Source organism: Phalacrocorax aristotelis, unplaced genomic scaffold (genome assembly GCF_949628215.1).
Source record: "Phalacrocorax aristotelis unplaced genomic scaffold, bGulAri2.1 scaffold_128, whole genome shotgun sequence".
Lineage (NCBI taxonomy): Eukaryota > Metazoa > Chordata > Aves > Suliformes > Phalacrocoracidae > Phalacrocorax > Phalacrocorax aristotelis.
In genome coordinates this window covers 273-13637 of record NW_027441111.1, presented here as the reverse complement: position 1 = coordinate 13637, position 13365 = coordinate 273, and the positions used below count along the sequence as shown (strand labels likewise).

General features: G+C 54.0%; 1 long non-coding RNA gene across 1 annotated transcript in view; it reads right to left on the bottom strand.

Annotated features, from left to right (window-relative positions):
• The window catches only part of LOC142050876 (uncharacterized), a 107996-nt gene extending 95334 nt beyond the window's left edge, over positions 1-12662 (bottom strand). The window contains exon 1 of the long non-coding RNA XR_012658188.1: positions 12557-12662. This is a non-coding gene — a long non-coding RNA (uncharacterized LOC142050876). The remainder of the gene's footprint in view (positions 1-12556) is intronic.
• Positions 12663-13365: the final 703 nt, after the last annotated feature.

Genomic DNA, 13365 nt, shown 5'->3' with positions numbered 1-13365 from the left:
TCCCAGTACATCCCAGTAGATCCTGGTACATCCCAAATCCCTGCCAGTTCCACCCAGTACAACCCAGTACAAGCCTGTACATCCTAGTTCCTCCACAGTACATCCCAGGACATCCCCGCACATTGTAGTGCCTCCCAGTACATCCCAGCTCCCTCCCAGTACTGGGAGGGAACTGGGACGTACTGGGAGGGAACTGGGATGTACTGGGATGTAATGGGACGGAACTGGGATGTATTGGGAGGCACTGGGAAAGAAGTGGTAGTGAACCGGGAGGGAATTGGGATGTACGGGGATGAACTGGTAGGAAACTGGGATGTACTGGCATGGAACGGGGATGTATTGGGATGTACAGGAACGGAACTGGAATGTACTGCGATGTACTGGGATGTACTGGGAGCGAACTGGGATTTACTGGGATGTACTGGGAGGAAACTGGGATATACTGGGAGGAAACTGGGATAAACTGGGAGGCATTGGGAGGGAAGTGGGTGTCAACTGGGACATTCCAGTTTCCTCCCAGTACATCCCAGTTCCCTACCAGTGCAGCCCAGTACATCCCAGATCCCTCCCAGTCCCTCCCAGTACATCCCAGTACATCCCAGTTCCCTCACAGTACATCCCAGTTCCCTCCCAGTTCACACACAGTTCACTCTCAGTTCCATTCCAGTACATCCCAGTACATGCCAGTTGCCTCCCAGTTTCCTCTAAGTACATCCCAGTACTTTAAAGTTCCCTCCCAGTACATCCCAGTTCCCTCACAGTACATCCCAGTACTTCACAGTTCACTCCCACTACATCCCAGTACGTCCCAGTTCCCCCTTGGTACATAACACTTCCCTCCCAATACATCCAAGTTCCCTCCCAGTACATCCCAATCCCCTCCCAGTACATCCCAGTTCCCTGCCAGTATGTCCCAGTACATCCCAGTTCCCTCCCAGTACATCCCAGTTCCCTGCCAGTTCCCTCCCACTACATCCCAGTTCCCTCCCAGTACATACCAGTTCCCTCCCAGTACATCCCAGTACATCCTGGTACATCCCAGTTCCCACCCAGTACATCCTACTACATACCAGTTCCCTCCCAGTTCACTCCCAGTACATCCCAGTACTTCACAGTTCCATCCCAGTACATCCCAGTACGCACCAGTTCCCCTCAGTACATAACACTTCCCTCCCAGTACATAACAGTACATCCCAGTGTCCTCACACTACGTCCCAGTTCCCTCACAGTACATCCCAGTTCCATCCCAGTACATCCCAGTTCCCTCCCAGTTCACTCCCAGTACATAACAGTTACCTCCCAGTACATCCTAGTAGATCCTAGGACATTTCAAATCCCTGCCAGTTCCACCCGGTACAACCCAGTACAAGCCTGTACATCCTAGTTCCTCCACGGTACATCCCAGGGCATCCCCGCACATTGTAGTGCCTCCCAGTACATCCCAGTTCCCTCCCAGTACTGGGAGGGACCTGGGATGTACTGGGAGGGACCTGGGACGTACTGGGAGGGAACTGGGATGTACTGGGATGTAATGGGACGGAACTGGGATGTATTGGGAGGCACTGGGAAAGAAGTGGTAGTGAACCGGGAGGGAATTGGGATGTACGGGGATGAACTGGTAGGAAACTGGGATGTACTGGCATGGAACGGGGATGTATTGGGATGTACAGGAACAGAACTGGAATGTACAGCAATGTATTGGCATGTACTGGCAGCGAGCTGGGATTTACTGGGATGTACTGGGAGGAAACTGGGATATACTGGGAGGAAACTGGGATATACTGGGAGGCATTGGGAGCGAAGTGGGTGTCAACTGGGACATTCCAGTTTCCTCCCAGTACATCCCAGTTCCCTACCAGTGCAGCCCAGTACATCCCAGTTCCCTCCCAGTCCGTCCCAATCCCCTCCCAGTACATCCCAGTTCCCTCCCAGTACATACTAGTTCCCTCCCAGTACATCCCAGTTCCCTCCCAGTCCGTCCCAATCCCCTCCCAGTACATCCCAGTTCCCTCCCAGTACATACCAGTTCCCTCCCAGTACATACCAGTTCTCTCCCGGTACATCCCAGTTCCCACCCAGTACATCCTACTACATACCAGTTCCCTCCCAGTTCACTCCCAGTACATCCCAGTACTTCACAGTTCCCTCCCAGTACATCCCAGTACGTCCCAGTTCCCCTCAGTACATAACACTTCCCTCCCAGTACATACCAGTACATCCCAGTGTCCTCACAGTACGTCCCAGTTCCCTCCCAGTACATCCCAGTTCCCTACCAGTACATCCCAGTTCCCTCCCTGTTCCTTCCCAGTACATAACAGTTACCTCCCAGTACATCCCAGTAGATCCTGGTACATCCCAAATCCCTGCCAGTTCCACCCGGTACAACCCAGTACAAGCCTGTACATCCTAGTTCCTCCACAGTACATCCCAGGGCATCCCCGCACATTGTAGTGCCTCCCAGTACATCCCAGTTCCCTCCCAGTACTGGGAGGGACCTGGGATGTACTGGAAGGGAACTGGGATGTACTGGGAGGGACCTGGGATGTACTGGGATGTAATGGGACGGAACTGGGAAAGAAGTGGTAGTGAACCGGGAGGGAACTGGAATGTACGGGGATGAACTGGTTGGGAACTGGGATGTACTGGCATGGAACGGGGATGTATTGGGATGTACAGGAACGGAACTGGAATGTACTGCGATGTACTGGGATGTACTGGCAGCGAGCTGGCATTTACTGGGATGTACTGGGAGGAAACTGGGATATACTGGGAGGAAACTGGGATATACTGGGAGGCATTGGGAGCGAAGTGGGTGTCAACTGGGACATTCCAGTTTCCTCCCAGTACATCCCAGTTCCCTACCAGTGCAGCCCAGTACATCCCAGTTCCCTCCCAGTCCGTCCCAATCCCCTCCCAGTACATCCCAGTTCCCTCCCAGTACATACTAGTTCCCTCCCAGTACATCCCAGTTCCCTCCCAGTTCCCTCCCACTACATCCCAGTACATCCCAGTTCCCTCCCAGTACATCCCAGTTCCCTCCCAGTACATACCAGTTCCCTCCCGGTACATCCCAGTTCCCACCCAGTACATCCTACTACATACCAGTTCCCTCCCAGTTCACTCCCAGTACATCCCAGTACTTCACAGTTCCCTCCCAGTACATCCCAGTACATCCTGGTACATCCCAGTTCCCACCCAGTACATCCTACTACATACCAGTTCCCTCCCAGTTCACTCCCAGTACATCCCAGTACTTCACAGTTCCCTCCCAGTACATCCCAGTACGTCCCAGTTCCCCTCAGTACATAACACTTCCCTCCCAGTACATACCAGTACATCCCAGTGTCCTCACGGTACGTCCCAGTTCCCTCCCAGTACATCCCAGTTCCCTCCCAGTTCACTCCCAGTACATAACAGTTACCTCCCAGTACATCCTAGTAGATCCTAGGACATTTCAAATCCCTGCCAGTTCCACCCGGTACAACCCAGTACAAGCCTGTACATCCTAGTTCCTCCACAGTACATCCCAGGGCATCCCCGCACATTGTAGTGCCTCCCAGTACATCCCAGTTCCCTCCCAGTACTGGGAGGGACCTGGGATGTACTGGGAGGGAACTGGGACGTACTGGGAGGGAACTGGGATGTACTGGGATGTAATGGGACGGAACTGGGATGTATTGGGAGGCACTGGGAAAGAAGTGGTAGTGAACCGGGAGGGAATTGGGATGTACGGGGATGAACTGGTAGGAAACTGGGATGTACTGGCATGGAACGGGGATGTATTGGGATGTACAGGAACAGAACTGGAATGTACAGCAATGTATTGGCATGTACTGGCAGCGAGCTGGGATTTACTGGGATGTACTGGGAGGAAACTGGGATATACTGGGAGGAAACTGGGATATACTGGGAGGCATTGGGAGGGAAGTGGGTGTCAACTGGGACATTCCAGTTTCCTCCCAGTACATCCCAGTTCCCTACCAGTGCAGCCCAGTACATCCCAGTTCCCTCCCAGTACATACCAGTTCCCTCCCAGTACATCCCAGTTCCCTGCCAGTATGTCCGAGTACATCCCAGTTCCCTCCCAGTACATACCAGTTCCCTCCCAGTACATCCCAGTTCCCTCCCAGTACATCCCAGTTCCCTCCCAGTTCCCTCCCACTACATCCCAGTACATCCCAGTTCCCTCCCAGTACATACCAGTTCCCTCCCAGTACATCCTGGTACATCCCAGTTCCCACCCAGTACATCCTACTACATACCAGTTCCCTCCCAGTTCACTCCCAGTACATCCCAGTACTTCACAGTTCCCTCCCAGTACATCCCAGTACGTCCCAGTTCCCCTCAGTACATAACACTTCCCTCCCAGTACATACCAGTACATCCCAGTGTCCTCACAGTACGTCCCAGTTCCCTCCCAGTACATCCCAGTTCCCTACCAGTACATCCCAGTTACCTCCCTGTTCCTTCCCAGTACATAACAGTTACCTCCCAGTACATCCCAGTAGATCCTGGTACATCCCAAATCCCTGCCAGTTCCACCCGGTGCAACCCAGTACAAGCCTGTACATCCTAGTTCCTCCACAGTACATCCCAGGGCATCCCCGCACATTGTAGTGCCTCCCAGTACATCCCAGTTCCCTCCCAGTACTGGGAGGGAACTGGGATGTACTGGGAGGGACCTGGGATGTACTGGGAGGGAACTGGGATGTACTGGGATGTAATGGGACGGAACTGGGATGTAATGGGACGGAACTGGGAAAGAAGTGGTAGTGAACCGGGAGGGAATTGGGATGTACGGGGATGAACTGGTAGGGAACTGGGATGTACTGGCATGGAATGGGGATGTATTGGGATGTACAGGAACGGAACTGGAATGTACTGCGATGTACTGGGATGTACTGGGAGCGAACTGGGATTTACTGGGATGTACTGGGAGGAACCTGGGAGGGAAGTGGGTGTAAACTGGGACATTCCAGTTTCCTCCCAGTACATCCCAGTTCCCTACCAGTGCAGCCCAGTACATCCCAGATCCCTCCCAGTCCCTCCCAGTCCCTCCCAGTACATCCCAGTTCCCTCACAGTACATCCCAGTTCCCTCCCAGTTCACACACAGTTCACTCCCAGTTCCATTCCAGTACATCCCAGTACATGCCAGTTGCCTCCCAGTTTCCTCTAAGTACATCCCAGTACTTCACAGTTCACTCCCACTACATCCCAGTACGTCCCAGTTCCCCCTTGGTACATAACACTTCCCTCCCAATACATCCAAGTTCCCTCCCAGTACATCCCAATCCCCTCCCAGTACATCCCAGTTCCCTGCCAGTATGTCCCAGTACATCCCAGTTCCCTCCCAGTACATACCAGTTCCCTCCCAGTACATCCCAGTTCCCTCCCAGTTCCCTCCCACTACATCCCAGTTCCCTCCCAGTACATACCAGTTCCCTCCCAGTACATCCCAGTACATCCTGGTACATCCCAGTTCCCACCCAGTACATCCTACTACATACCAGTTCCCTCCCAGTTCACTACCAGTACATCCCAGTACTTCACAGTTCCACCCGGTACATCCCAGTACACACCAGTTCCCCTCAGTACATAACACTTCCCTCCCAGTACATAACAGTACATCCCAGTGTCCTCACAGTACGTCCCAGTTCCCTCACAGTACATCCCAGTTCCCTACCAGTACGTCCCAGTTCCCTCCCAGTTCACTCCCAGTACATAACAGTTACCTCCCAGTACATCCCAGTACATCCCAGTAGATCCTGGTACATCCCAAATCCCTGCCAGTTCCACCCGGTACAACCCAGTACAAGCCTGTACATCCTAGTTCCTCCACAGTACATCCCAGGGCATCCCCGCACATTGTAGTGCCTCCCAGTACATCCCAGTTCCCTCCCAGTACTGGGAGGGACCTGGGATGTACTGGGAGGGAACTGGGACGTACTGGGAGGGAACTGGGACGTACTGGGATGTAATGGGACGGAACTGGGATGTATTGGGAGGCACTGGGAAAGAAGTGGTAGTGAACCGGGAGGGAATTGGGATGTACGGGGATGAACTGGTAGGAAACTGGGATGTACTGGCATGGAACGGGGATGTATTGGGATGTACAGGAACGGAACTGGAATGTACTGCGATGTACTGGGATGTACTGGGAGCGAACTGGGATTTACTGGGATGTACTGGGAGGAAACTGGGATATACTGGGAGGAAACTGGGATAAACTGGGAGGCATTGGGAGGGAAGTGGGTGTCAACTGGGACATTCCAGTTTCCTCCCAGTACATCCCAGTTCCCTACCAGTGCAGCCCAGTACATCCCAGATCCCTCCCAGTCCCTCCCAGTACATCCCAGTTCCCTCACAGTACATCCCAGTTCCCTCCCAGTTCACACACAGTTCACTCTCAGTTCCATTCCAGTACATCCCAGTACATGCCAGTTGCCTCCCAGTTTCCTCTAAGTACATCCCAGTACTTTAAAGTTCCCTCCCAGTACATCCCAGTTCCCTCACAGTACATCCCAGTACTTCACAGTTCACTCCCACTACATCCCAGTACGTCCCAGTTCCCCCTTGGTACATAACACTTCCCTCCCAATACATCCAAGTTCCCTCCCAGTACATCCCAATCCCCTCCCAGTACATCCCAGTTCCCTGCCAGTATGTCCCAGTACATCCCAGTTCCCTCCCAGTACATCCCAGTTCCCTCCCAGTACATCCCAGTTCCCTCCCAGTTCCCTCCCACTACATCCCAGTTCCCTCCCAGTACATCCCAGTTCCCACCCAGTACATCCTACTACATACCAGTTCCCTCCCAGTTCACTCCCAGTACATCCCAGTACTTCACAGTTCCATCCCAGTACATCCCAGTACGCACCAGTTCCCCTCAGTACATAACACTTCCCTCCCAGTACATAACAGTACATCCCAGTGTCCTCACACTACGTCCCAGTTCCCTCACAGTACATCCCAGTTCCCTACCAGTACATCCCAGTTCCCTCCCAGTTCACTCCCAGTACATAACAGTTACCTCCCAGTACATCCTAGTAGATCCTAGGACATTTCAAATCCCTGCCAGTTCCACCCGGTACAACCCAGTACAAGCCTGTACATCCTAGTTCCTCCACGGTACATCCCAGGGCATCCCCGCACATTGTAGTGCCTCCCAGTACATCCCAGTTCCCTCCCAGTACTGGGAGGGACCTGGGATGTACTGGGAGGGACCTGGGACGTACTGGGAGGGAACTGGGATGTACTGGGATGTAATGGGACGGAACTGGGATGTATTGGGAGGCACTGGGAAAGAAGTGGTAGTGAACCGGGAGGGAATTGGGATGTACGGGGATGAACTGGTAGGAAACTGGGATGTACTGGCATGGAACGGGGATGTATTGGGATGTACAGGAACAGAACTGGAATGTACAGCAATGTATTGGCATGTACTGGCAGCGAGCTGGGATTTACTGGGATGTACTGGGAGGAAACTGGGATATACTGGGAGGAAACTGGGATATACTGGGAGGCATTGGGAGGGAAGTGGGTGTCAACTGGGACATTCCAGTTTCCTCCCAGTACATCCCAGTTCCCTACCAGTGCAGCCCAGTACATCCCAGTTCCCTCCCAGTCCGTCCCAATCCCCTCCCAGTACATCCCAGTTCCCTGCCAGTATGTCCCAGTACATCCCAATTCCCTCCCAGTACATGCCAGTTCCCTCCCAGTACATCCCAGTTCCCTCCCAGTTCCCTCCCACTACATCCCAGTACATCCCAGTTCCCTCCCAGTACGTCCCAGTTCCCTCCCGGTACGTCCCAGTTCCCTCCCGGTACGTCCCAGTTCCCACCCAGTACATCCTACTACATACCAGTTCCCTCCCAGTTCACTCCCAGTACATCCCAGTACTTCACAGTTCCCTCCCAGTACATCCCAGTACGTCCCAGTTCCCCTCAGTACATAACACTTCCCTCCCAGTACATACCAGTACATCCCAGTGTCCTCACAGTACGTCCCAGTTCCCTCCCAGTACATCCCAGTTCCCTACCAGTACATCCCAGTACGTCCCAGTTCCCCTCAGTACATAACACTTCCCTCCCAGTACATACCAGTACATCCCAGTGTCCTCACAGTACGTCCCAGTTCCCTCCCAGTACATCCCAGTTCCCTACCAGTACATCCCAGTTCCCTTCCTGTTCCTTCCCAGTACATAACAGTTACCTCCCAGTACATCCCAGTAGATCCTGGTACATCCCAAATCCCTGCCAGTTCCACCCGGTACAACCCAGTACAAGCCTGTACATCCTAGTTCCTCCACAGTACATCCCAGGGCATCCCCGCACATTGTAGTGCCTCCCAGTACATCCCAGTTCCCTCCCAGTACTGGGAGGGAACTGGGATGTACTGGGAGGGACCTGGGATGTACTGGGATGTAATGGGACGGAACTGGGATGTAATGGGACGGAACTGGGAAAGAAGTGGTAGTGAACCGGGAGGGAACTGGAATGTACGGGGATGAACTGGTTGGGAACTGGGATGTACTGGCATGGAACGGGGATGTATTGGGATGTACAGGAACGGAACTGGAATGTACTGCGATGTACTGGGATGTACTGGCAGCGAGCTGGGATTTACTGGGATGTACTGGGAGGAAACTGGGATATACTGGGAGGCACTGGGAGGGAAGTGGGTGTCAACTGGGACATTCCAGTTTCCTCCCAGTACATCCCAGTTCCCTACCAGTGCATCCCAGTACATCCCAGATCCCTCCCAGTACATCCCAGTTCCCTCCCAGTCCGTCCCAGTACATCCCAGTACATCCCAGTTCCCTCACAGTACATCCCAGTTCCCTCACAGTTCACACACAGTTCACTCCCAGTTCCATCCCACTACATCCCAGTACATGCCACTTTCCTCCAAGTAAATCCCAGTTCCCTCCCACTACATCCAAGTTCCCTCCCACTTCCCTCTAAGTACATCCCAGTACTTCACAGTTCACTCCCAGTACATCCCAGTTCCCCCTCGGTACATAACAGTTCCCTCCCAGTACACCCCAGTACATCCCAGTTCCCTCCCAGTATGTCCCACTACATCCCAGTTCCCTCCCAGTCCATCCCAGTTCCCTCCCACTAAATCCCAATTCCCAACATTTTCCACCCAGTACATCCCAGTTCCCTCCCAGTACATCCCAGTTCCCTCCCAGTACATCCCAGTACTTCACAGTTCCCTCCCAGTTCACTCCCAGTTCCCTCCCAGTACATCCCAGTTCCCTCTAAGTACATCCCAATACTTCATAGTTCCCTCCCAGCACGTCCCAGTACGTCCCAGTTCCCCTCAGTACATAACACTTCCCTCCCAGTACATACCAGTACATCCCAGTGTCCTCACAGTACATCCCAGTTCCCTCCCAGTACATCCCAGTTCTCTCCCAGTTCACTCCCAGTACACAACAGTTACCTCCCAGTACATCCCAGTACATCCTAGTAGATCCTAGGACATTTCAAATCCCTGCCAGTTCCACCCGGTACAACCCAGTACAAGCCTGTACATCCTAGTTCCTCCACGGTACATCCCAGGGCATCCCCGCACATTGTAGTGCCTCCCAGTACATCCCAGTTCCCTCCCAGTACTGGGAGGGACCTGGGATGTACTGGGAGGGAACTGGGACGTACTGGGAGGGAACTGGGATGTACTGGGATGTAATGGGACGGAACTGGGATGTATTGGGAGGCACTGGGAAAGAAGTGGTAGTGAACCGGGAGGGAATTGGGATGTACGGGGATGAACTGGTAGGAAACTGGGATGTACTGGCATGGAACGGGGATGTATTGGGATGTACAGGAACAGAACTGGAATGTACAGCGATGTATTGGCATGTACTGGGAGCGAGCTGGGATTTACTGGGATGTACTGGGAGGAAACTGGGATATACTGGGAGGAAACTGGGATATACTGGGAGGAAACTGGGATATACTGGGAGGCATTGGGAGGGAAGTGGGTGTCAACTGGGACATTCCAGTTTCCTCCCAGTACATCCCAGTTCCCTACCAGTGCAGCCCAGTACATCCCAGTTCCCTCCCAGTCCGTCCCAATCCCCTCCCAGTACATCCCAGTTCCCTCCCAGTCCGTCCCAGTACATCCCAGTACATCCCAGTTCCCTCCAGTTCCCTCCCACTACATCCCAGTACATCCCAGTTCCCTCCCAGTACATACCAGTTCCCTCCCAGTACATACCAGTTCCCTCCCAGTACATACCAGTTCCCTCCCAGTACATCCTACTACATACCAGTTCCCTCCCAGTTGACTCCCAGTACATCCCAGTACTTCACAGTTCCCTCCCAGTACATCCCAGTACGTCCCAGTTCCCCTCAGTACATAACACTTCCCTCCCAGTACATACCAGTACATCCCAGTGTCCTCACAGTACATCCCAGTTCCCTCACAGTACATCCCAGTTCCCTACCAGTTCCTTCCCAGTACATAACAGTTACCTCCCAGTACATCCCAGTACATCCTAGTAGATCCTGGTACATCCCAAATCCCTGCCAGTTCCACCCGGTACAACCCAGTACAAGCCTGTACATCCTAGTTCCTCCACGGTACATCCCAGGGCATCCCCGCACATTGTAGTGCCTCCCAGTACATCCCAGCTCCCTCCCAGTACTGGGAGGGAGCTGGGATGTACTGGGATGTAATGGGACGGAACTGGGATGTATTGGGAGGCACTGGGAAAGAAGTGGTAGTGAACCGGGAGGGAATTGGGATGTAAGGGGATGAACTGGTAGGAAACTGGGATGTACTGGAATGTACGGCGATGTATTGGCATGTACTGGGAGCGAGCTGGGATTTACTGGGATGTACTGGGAGGAAACTGGGAGCAAACTGGGATTTACTGGGATGTACTGGGAGGAAACTGGGATATACTGGGAGGCACTGGGAGGGAAGTGGGTGTCAACTGGGACATTCCAGATTCCTCCCAGTACATCCCAGTTCCCTACCAGTGCATCCCAGTACATCCCAGATCCCTCCCAGTCTGTCCCAGTACATCCCAGTTCCCTCCCAGTATGTCCCACTACATCCCAGTTCCCTCCCACTCCATCCCAGTTCCCTCCCAGTAAATCCCAATTCCCAACACTTTCCACCCAGTACATCCCAGTTCCCTCCCAGTACATCCCAGTTCCCTCTAAGTACATCCCAGTACTTCACAGTTCCCTCCCAGCACATCCCAGTACGTCCCAGTTCCCCTCAGTACATAACTCTTCCCTCCCAGTACATCCCAGTACATCCCAGTAGATCCTGGTACATCCCAAATCCCTGTTAGTTCCACCCGGTACAACCCAGTACAAGCCTGTACACCCTACTTCCTCCACGGTACGTCCCAGGACATCCCAGCACATTGTAGTGCCTCCCAGTACATCCCAGTTCCCTCCCAGTACATCCCATTACATTCCAGTGCCTTCCCAGTACATCCCAGTACATCCCAGTTCCATCCCAGTACATCCCAGTACATCCCAGTACATCCCAGTACATCCCAGTACATCCCAGTACATCCCAGTACTTCACAGTTCCCTCCCAGCACATCGCAGTTCCCTCTAAGTACATCCCAGTACTTCACAGTTCCCTCCCAGCACATCCCAGTACGTCCCAGTTCCCCTCAGTACATAACACTTCCCTCCCAGTACATACCAGTACATCCCAGTTCCCTACCAGTTCCTTCCCAGTACATAACAGTTACCTCCCAGTACATCCCAGTACATCCTGGTACATCCCAAATTCCTGCCAGTTCCACCCGGTACAACCCAGTACAAGCCTGTACATCCTAGTTCCTCCACACTACATCCCAGGACATCCCAGGACATTGTAGAGCCTCCCAGTACGTCCCAGTTCCCTCCCAGTACAACCCAGTAGATCCTGGTACGTCCCCGTTCCCCGCACTGTACGTCCCCGTTCCCCGCACTGTACTGGGAGGGACAACCGAGCCTGCGCAGTGATTGACATAGGGAACGAGCAAGTTTGTACCAATCAGCAGACAGGACAATAATGACTATGTATGAGTATGTGAAATTTTCATCTATAAATTGTACGGGAAAGCTATGTGAGGTACGCCCGCGAGGAGGAGCGATCCCCCGTGCGTCCGGCGCCGCGAATAAAGAATGCCTGCTCTTTAATACTAAATTGGTGTTGAGGAGTCGTTTCCGATTTTAACGCGTTTTTCGGTAACACAGGGAGTCAGATCAAGAGAGCCAGAGAACAACAAAACACCGACAGGCTACAGGACAGAGCAGGAGGAATAAAAAAAAAAAAAACGGAGCCAGAGCCAGGCAGAGAGAGGCGGAGAAAGAAAAAGGAGCCACAGGCTACAGGACAGAGAGAGGGAGGACTGAAAAGACGGGGAGGCAGGGAGACACTCAGAGCGAGATGGAGAAAGAAGGTGCGGGGGGGGGGGGCGCAAAAAAAAAAGTAAATTTTGCAGCAGGTAAGGAAAGAGAGGGGGCCGGGGGAGAGACAGGGAGGGCCCAGGACGCACAAGAGAGGCAACGGGGCCCCAGTGGCCCAGGACTCACCGCGACTCTCGCTCTCAGCGCTGCTGGCACAATTTAGCCGTTCAGATGCTTCTTTCCCCTCCTCTCCTCCCTGCCTCTTCTGCAGCTCCAGACTCTAGGCCGTCCTCCACCTGAAGAGAATACGTGGGTGTCTTACAGCTCTTACCAGATGAGGCTTCCTAGGCACGTAGCCTAGCTCGCTGGTGCACTACACGCCTGTACCCAACTCCGGGTTACGCGTACAGACCCTACGGTGCACGTTGGTGGCCTGGCCCGCTGCGGGCTATGAAGGGGGATCCTTCCTCCCCCACCTGCATGGACAGGCTCTCTCTTGCCTGCGGCAGGAAGGCAGCTGGCAGCCAGAGCACCTTCAGTTTCTTCTTCTTTACCTTTCGTTGGCGTCTCCAGCTTCAGCCGAGGCAGCTCCTGTCCGCAGCCGGGAAGGGCTTTGTCTATCCCTTTTCGGCCCTGCGCTGCGAGGACAGCGAGGCCGGGCAGAGAGAAGCCACGCGAGCCTGAGACGGCCGCAGGCAACGGCATCCCCGGGGGAAGGACAGACAACCACGTCCTCAGCACGGTCTCTGGGAGAGGGAAAGAAGAAACAGCGACCGTCATTACCGTCGATCGACCCTGGCCAAAGCCTCTCCTTCCGCAGGGGCTTCTGGACACACCGCTCCCTCCCCACGCTACTGCTAAGGGCCCCTGCGCCAAGGGGGAATCCAGTGCGCTTGAGGGACGGCTTGCTGCCTTCACGACAGGGCCTGGGGGCGGCCTAAGGCTATGCAGCACGCTTATGGGGAGGTGCCGGAGCTGGGGGCAGGCGCACGGGG